The 7,627-nt window shown below is 41.2% G+C and overlaps 1 long non-coding RNA gene across 1 annotated transcript; it reads right to left on the bottom strand.

Moving 5' to 3' along the window:
- Positions 1-965: 965 nt before the first annotated feature.
- LOC118964341 lies at positions 966-1,803 on the bottom strand. The gene is made up of 3 exons (XR_005051409.1): positions 1,715-1,803; positions 1,424-1,540; positions 966-1,332 (listed from the first exon to the last, which is right to left on the bottom strand). It is a non-coding gene; the product is annotated as an uncharacterized LOC118964341 (long non-coding RNA).
- Positions 1,804-7,627: the final 5,824 nt, after the last annotated feature.

Here is a 7,627-nt window from a genome sequence, read left to right as displayed (position 1 = left end):
TGAATCAGATTTGAACAATATATTTACACAGATATCATTATGCAAATGCCTTTGGTTATCGGAACAATTTTCATAAATTTAACGGCAATTCATACTCACGCACTCAGTACTTCTGACCATAATTTGGATATTGATTATACTATAATATGCAGAATTCGATTAAACCGGTTCTGCTTACCTTATAATGTCGAGCTCTTTGGTCAGTTTCCTGAGGCGAGTTGAATCCCCGATGGCTCCTGTAGACAGGTCGCCCGTCCTTCTAGAATCTGTCGTCAACTTGTCTTTTCTCTCATCAAATCTATGGACCGAATTCATGGATTTCTACCATCCTCTAGCTACCATTTTGTTAATGAATTAGTTATAGGAGAAACAAGACCAAGATGAGACTCTGGACAAGGCGGATACGGTATATTTGAGGCACTTTAATCTAACATAGTAATATCTGGCAAACGTGCAGCACGGCTCTTATCGTCCACTCTTAGGGAGGTTTCGGAAAAAGAGGGCGTAACACATATTTGGGCAGTACATTTATACATTGAAATGACGTAGGTAGATTCTAGTAGTCCTGGCTCCTGGTTGGTTGTTCGTAGGTGATAGACAGTCCTCTCCAGCCTGTTGTCAGTATCCCATTGGTTCTTGACAGAGTTCTTTGTCTTTGTAGCCCATCCCAAAGGGTTTGGAGCAGTGTATATTCATGGGTTATCAGTGTGTTTAACAACAGTCCGTGAATGCGTCATTACATGTTTTAATATGTTATTACAACAATACATAAAATATCAAATACATTTCAGGTATAATACTAAATACTAACAATACATCATTAAAATACCTTGGCTTTTTTGGCGAGGGCTGTTCTGACAAATCGCGGGGGGAGGGGCATGACTTTTTTCATCCACCGTTCCTGATTCTGCAGGGCCGGTCTCGTTGGAGCCAGAAAAAGCATTATTTGTCCTTGTTTTAACACATTCAAGCCTAAAAAATGTATAACTAATAATATATATATATATAATGGCTTCATACCGTGTCCATGGAGCGCCGGCTCGTGAAGCTGCAAGTTCCCTGCCCAGTAGTACTTTTCTGGAGGGGTGGATTCTGAGCAATGTACTAGAGCCCGTGTTGTGCGTTGCTTGTTTGGGTCTGGAATATGTAGTGAGGGGGTGGAGGTTCCCGGGGGAGTTGGCGGGACGTTTAAATCCTCTGTTCTCGGTGTGTTTGAAAAAACGTTCGCACAGAACGGGAGAATTGCATCTGTGTCATCGGATGTGTCATCTGCTCCAACGAAGTCGTTCAGGATCCATAAGGAGCCCGTTATCCTTCTTGGCTGTATGTTGGCTGTAAACACAAAAATAGCTTTTAATATAGAGTGCACACTTTGTGTTTTTTAATGTATAAATATTCTTGTGTATGTGATTATTGGACTAACGTCAGAAATAGTGTGATGGGGATTGGCTGCATGCGTTTTGCGTCTGAGAATCCCCTTCTAACGCTGTCTGTTCCAGATCGTTTAAACCTCTGAGCAGCTGCGTAAATGATGGAGAACCTACAAACGTTAGATAATATTAACAGTTATTTATCCTATATACATTTTTAACGTATACGTGCATTGCCCCCGTTTAAAACACATATAACTCCTGTTTAATATTACAATAATATAAATAATATTCAACAATTCCCCACCTCCAAATCTTAAAATATATTATTTTCACTAACTCACCTTCAGAAAGCGCCATTAGGAGGGATTCACTGATGATCTTTTAACTGTTGGCCGGGTGTTTGTAGTTGCGCTAAAGCCTCATTCCGGGGTAGTGTCCCTAACAGAGATAGTACAGAATGAGTTTACAGAGCTGTGGTGGCTTTTTTTTCGGGCAATATCCTGTATGCCATAAAATGGGCCTGGAGTACCCCCAGAATGTTTTAGAGAACAAAGGCAGTGAATTAAAGCAACAGGAGGGGATGTCGAGACATTTTGTCTGCAGGTATTGCCTTTTGATTTCCTACATCCTGAGGGGTAGCAGCTTGGGGGTTGTCCGATGTAAATTTATAGACCCCATTATGCGCTGATTAGAAATAACAATGTTTTAAACCCTAGGGGGCTGTCTCGCTATATTGTATTCATCTGGAGTGTCATGACGTTGCCCTCTTTGAGTACAGCGAGCACCATGCCCCGCTCTCTGCTTCTACAACCAGACTGCTGTGGGCAGAGTGAGGTCGTAAATTCCTAAGGAAGACCCTGCTCGTGGACACACAGTTATAGAAAGTAGTTTTTCATGGAGACAAAGGAAATCCTTCCACCTCACAGAACTTGAGGTAAGAACAAGATTCATGTTCCGGAGAAAGTGTAAAAGATCGGTGAAGAATCCCGCTACGAACTGGTGCGTTTGTCACAATTTGGGAAGCTCAAGAGAGACGGTGTGGCTACATTACCATAACGCTGTTTATATAATAGCCTCAGATATGAGGTTTACATCTAATTGTTGAATGAGTGAGGATGATACTGTTGGTATAATGGTGTAATTATGATTGTGGACTGTTTAATGAAGAAAAATACAATTCCCTTTTGATTTGAACTACATCAGAGGACCGCCCCTGAGCCCAGTTAGGGTCAGACATCCTGGGACAGCCCTCTTCTGCCATTCTGAATAAAAACCCACCTTTGAGAAATGATCAGCAGACCATGTTTTTCTCCATTAGGGGAGGGTTGTAGACCAAGCTTACCTCAATTACGAGATGGCTAAAGGTTGTAGAATCTTTTAACCATACCATGTGGTTAAACTCTTAGACTATCGATACCGACAGAATAAGAACAAGTCTTTGATATTGATTACTAGTCTGCAGCTAGGAATTCGGTATCATTGAACGCGAAGAACGACAACCGCCGAAACATTCATTCTATAACGAATGTCATTTTGAACTATCCCCAAGACAGAAAGAGAGAGGGAGAGACGGACCATTCTACAAAATAACAACTTTTCACCAGCGATCAAGACGACACACTGAGAGTAAATATATATATTGATTGCAATTGTTCCCTAATGTGTAAGGGATTAACATTTTAATTGTTAGAATTAACTCTGTAGTGACTTCTTAGTCGACCCCCACTTCCCCCGTTTTTGTCTAACAAACTGCCATGCCGGTTCAGCCCACTAGGGCATATTCTATCATTTCATGTAACCATATTTACTGTTTGTTTATGCATTTCTGTGAATTACTTAGTTAGTAATAAATAAATGATTTAAGACAATTGATGTACTCATAGTGAAGACTGGGTGCGTGCAGATAACCAACAATTTACGACGTTTGGAATGAGACTAACGTGAGGTAAAGTAAATAGTTCATTAATTCGAAGACTAATTGATCAGATAAAATATCTGAAAAGTTATTTTAGAAAATGATAACTTTGTAATCTGAATATTTTTCCTTGGTGCCCCGATTTCATAGTTTATTAGTTACATGATTAATCAGTTGATCGCATAGTAACTAATTACAGAGAATCTTTGATAAAAACTATCAGTCTTCAGTTAATGATAGTAAAGACACGACGGGAGTGTTTAACTTTTTAGCCCCCACATCCTCTGGGGTGTTTGGCTTTTTAGCCCCCAAATCCTCTGGGGTGAGATAAATTCAGATATGTGTTAATGAATCGAAAGTGCCCATTTTAAGAGACGCCGCCACACTTTTTGATGGTGGGTAGGCAGATATCTGGACATACAGTTTGCATGGTAGTCCAAACCTTGGTTTCAAACGACCCCTACAGAGACACACACCCCCACTCCTTTTGTTTTTGAAACACACACTCCTCCTGGCCCGGCACACGCACACCCGCGCAGGCACATGGCTTTTCCGAAAGCCTTTTTCTCCGGGACATGCTTGATGATAGATGGAAAGGACATATTCCTATCGTTAAAAGGTGAGATACTGTTTTAAATTCCTTTATTTAATTCCAAAATATTTAGTACAAACCTTTTTAAGACATTTTAGAATGAATTACCCAATTTTACTGCGCAATATTTAAACATGCACGAATGTTTTATGTATAAACATTGTTGGCCTACAGTTGTACATCATTACCACACACAGTACTAAACTTTAATAACCTTTAATGTTTATAACATACTGTTGTAGGAAAGACTATAAAATAATGCATTGTTTTTTTAAGACATTGCATTTCTCAGCGACAGACCGGGGCGAGAGAGAAAACGAGAGATCCCCTTTTCGTTAAAGGGTGAGATACAATTTTAAAACCATTTATTTAATTCAAAATATTTAGTACATAACATGTAAAAACATGTTTAAAACATGTTATAAATAAACCTTTTTACTATTCATTTCTTGCAGATATAGGGCCTGGTTAGCCCTGACCTGCATCCGTTTCCGATTCACCAACGCCAAGACAGGCTGCTCTCTTGCACACTCCATCAAAGCTCCGTAAGTTTTCACTCCAGGGAACGATCCGCCTTCGGGCATGTGGGTCCTGGGTATGTCTTAAGGATAGATGCAGCCAGCGCCGTAATTGTTCACGATTTTGGAAAAGACTGTCCAGCTTATTCATGAGGGTAATGAATAATGGGATAATCAATCCATTTAAAGCTAAACACAAAAAAGTTTACATCCTTGCATGCTTTTGATAATACATATGAACTGACAGATTTAGTCGCATTTGTACAATCAAATTGTTCACATGCTAAAATTGTCACTTTGGAGTCAGGGCTATACGCCATTGAAGCGATTCTTAGGGCCGTCAGATCACTACGTCCGCAGACCAGTTCATCCAGTGCATATCCGGAGAGAGTTGTAACACTCAGGGCCTGTTCAATTTGACAGAGCGCAAGCCTTATCTTAACCTCTTGAAACTAGGGGGCACTAGTTTCATTTTTGGAAAAATAATGTTCCCAAAGTAAACAGGCTATTTTTCAGGACCATATAATAGAATATGCATCTAATTGACTGCTTAGGATAAAAAACACTCTAAAGTTTCCAAAACTATAAAAATATTGTATGTGAGTATAACAGAACTGATATTGCAGGCGAAAGCCTGAGAAAAATCCAAGCAGGAAGTGACTCTTATTTAGAAACCTCTGCGTTCCTATGCGTCCCTATTGAGCAGTGAAAGGGATATCAACCATATTCCTTTTTCTATGGCTTCCCTAATGTGTCTAGTGTCACAAGACATAGTTTCAGGCTTTTATTTTAAAAAATGAGCGTGAGCGACAACATTGCGTCAGTGGTCAGCTGGTGGTTCTCAGAGTGATATGTGCGTAATAGACAAATGCGGCCATTGTTTCTCTCGCTCCTACTAAGAAGCCGACTGACCCGGTTGATATACACTGCTCAAAAAAATTAAGGGAACACTTAAACAACACACTGTAACTCCAAGTCAATCACACTTCTGTGAAATCAAACTGTCCACATAGGAATTGATTGACAATAAATTTCACATGCTGTTGTGCAAATGGAATAGACAACAGGTGGAAATTATAGGCAATTAGCAAGACACCCCAATAAAGGATTGGTTCTGCAGGTGGTGACCACAGACCACTTCTCAGTTCCTATGCTTCCTGGCTGATGTTTTGGTCACTTTTGAATGCTGACGGTGCATTCACTCTAGTGGTAGCATGAGACGGAGTCTACAACCCACACAAGTGGCTCAGGTAGTGCAGCTCATCCAGGATGGCACATCAATGCGAGCTGTGGCAAGAAGGTTTGCTGTTGTCTGTCAGCGTAGTGTCCAGAGCATGGAGGTGCTACCAGGAAACAGGCCAGTACATCAGGAGACGTAGAGGAGGCCGTAGGAGGGCAACAACCCAGCAGCAGGACCGCTACCTCCGCCTTTGTGCAAGGAGGAGCAGGAAGAGCACTGCCAGAGCCCTGCAAAATGACCTCCAGCAGGCCACAAATGTGCATGTGTCTTCTAAAACGGTCAGAAACAGACTCCATGAGGGTGGTATGAGGGCCCGACGTCCACAGTTGGGGGTTGTGCTTACAGCCCAACACTGTGCAGGACGTTTGGCATTTGCCAGAGAACACCAAGTTTCTCTTCACATGAAAGCAGGTTCACACTGAGCACATGTGACAGACGTGACATTCTGGAGACGCCGTGGAGAACGTTCTTCTGCCTGCAACATCCTCCAGCATGACCGGTTTGGCGGTGGGTCAGTCTTGGTGTGGGGTGGCATTTCTTTGGGGGGCCGCACAGCCCTCCATGTGCTCGCCAGAGGTAGCCTGACTGCCATTAGGTACCGATATGAGATCCTCAGACCCCTTGTGAGACCATATGCTGGTGCGGTTGGCCCTGGGTTCCTCCTAATGCAAGACAATGCTAGACCTCATGTGGCTGGAGTGTGTCAGCAGGACCTGCAAGAGGAAGGCATTGATGCTATGGACTGGTCCGCCCGTTCCCCAGAACTGAATCCAATTGAGCACATCTGGGACATCATGTCTCGCTCCATCCACCAACGCCACGTTGCACCACAGACTGTCCAGAAGTTGGCGATGCTTTACTGAGCCACTACTGAGCCTCATTTTGACTTGTTTTAAGGACATTACATCAAAGTTGGATCAGCCTGTAGTGTGGTTTTCCACTTTCATTTTGAGTGTGACTCCAAATCCAGACCTCCATGGGTTGATAAATTTGATTTCCATTGATCATTTTTGTGTGATTTTGTTGTCAGCACATTCAACAATGTAAAGAAAAAAGTATTTAATAAGAATATTTCATTCATTTAGATCTAGGATGTGTTATTTTAGTGTTCCCTTCATTTTTTCTGAGCAGTGTATTACCGAATAGATATTTGAAAAACACCTTGAGGATTGATTATAAAAAATGTTTGCCATGTCTCTGTCGATATTATGGATCTAATTTGGAATATTTTCCGGCGAAATTGACCGCAATTTCCGGTCGATTTCTCAGCCATACATAAAGAACAAACTGAGTTATTTCGGCTACAAAAATAATCTTTATGGAAAAAAGGAACATTTGCTATCTAACTGTCTCGTGAGTGAAAACATCCGAAGCTCATCAAATGTAAACGATTTAATTTTATTGCTTTTCTGATTTTCGTGACCAAGCTGCTTGCTGCTAGCTAGGCATAATGCTATGCTAGGCTATCGATAAATTTACACAAATGCTTGTCTTGCTTTTCTGTAAAGCATAATTTCAAAATCTGAGATGACAGGGTGATTAACAAAAGGCTAAGCTGTGTTTCAATATATTTTACTTGTGATTTCACGAATATGAATATTTTTTTGTAATATTTTTTGTCCGTTGCATTATGCTAATTAGTGTCAGTTGATGACAATTCTCCCGGATCCGGGAGCGGTAGTTCCAAGATTAAGTCATTCTCTCATCCACAGCGCCTGAGAAAAACTCCCTGGGTTTTGCCTGATAAAGGGGTTTGGGGCCGCTGTCTGTGAAACTCTTAACCGTAGATTCCTCGGGTTGGAATATGTAAGACATATGTCCCTCACTCGTACCCAAAACTCTTTTAAAACATTCTGGGGTCTCACACAAAACTTCCTCGAGGCTTTTGTCATTGGGTTCATGACAAGAGACGCATAGCACCCCGAGAATTGGTCTAGGAAACATAATTTTCTGTTTAATATTCTGGGTTTTATTTTTAAAATCTTGTTT

The sequence above is a fragment of the Oncorhynchus mykiss genome, chromosome 3 (assembly GCF_013265735.2).
Source record: "Oncorhynchus mykiss isolate Arlee chromosome 3, USDA_OmykA_1.1, whole genome shotgun sequence".
Lineage (NCBI taxonomy): Eukaryota > Metazoa > Chordata > Actinopteri > Salmoniformes > Salmonidae > Oncorhynchus > Oncorhynchus mykiss.
The sequence above is the reverse complement of the archived record's forward strand: the minus strand, read 5'-3'. Positions and strand labels throughout refer to the sequence as shown.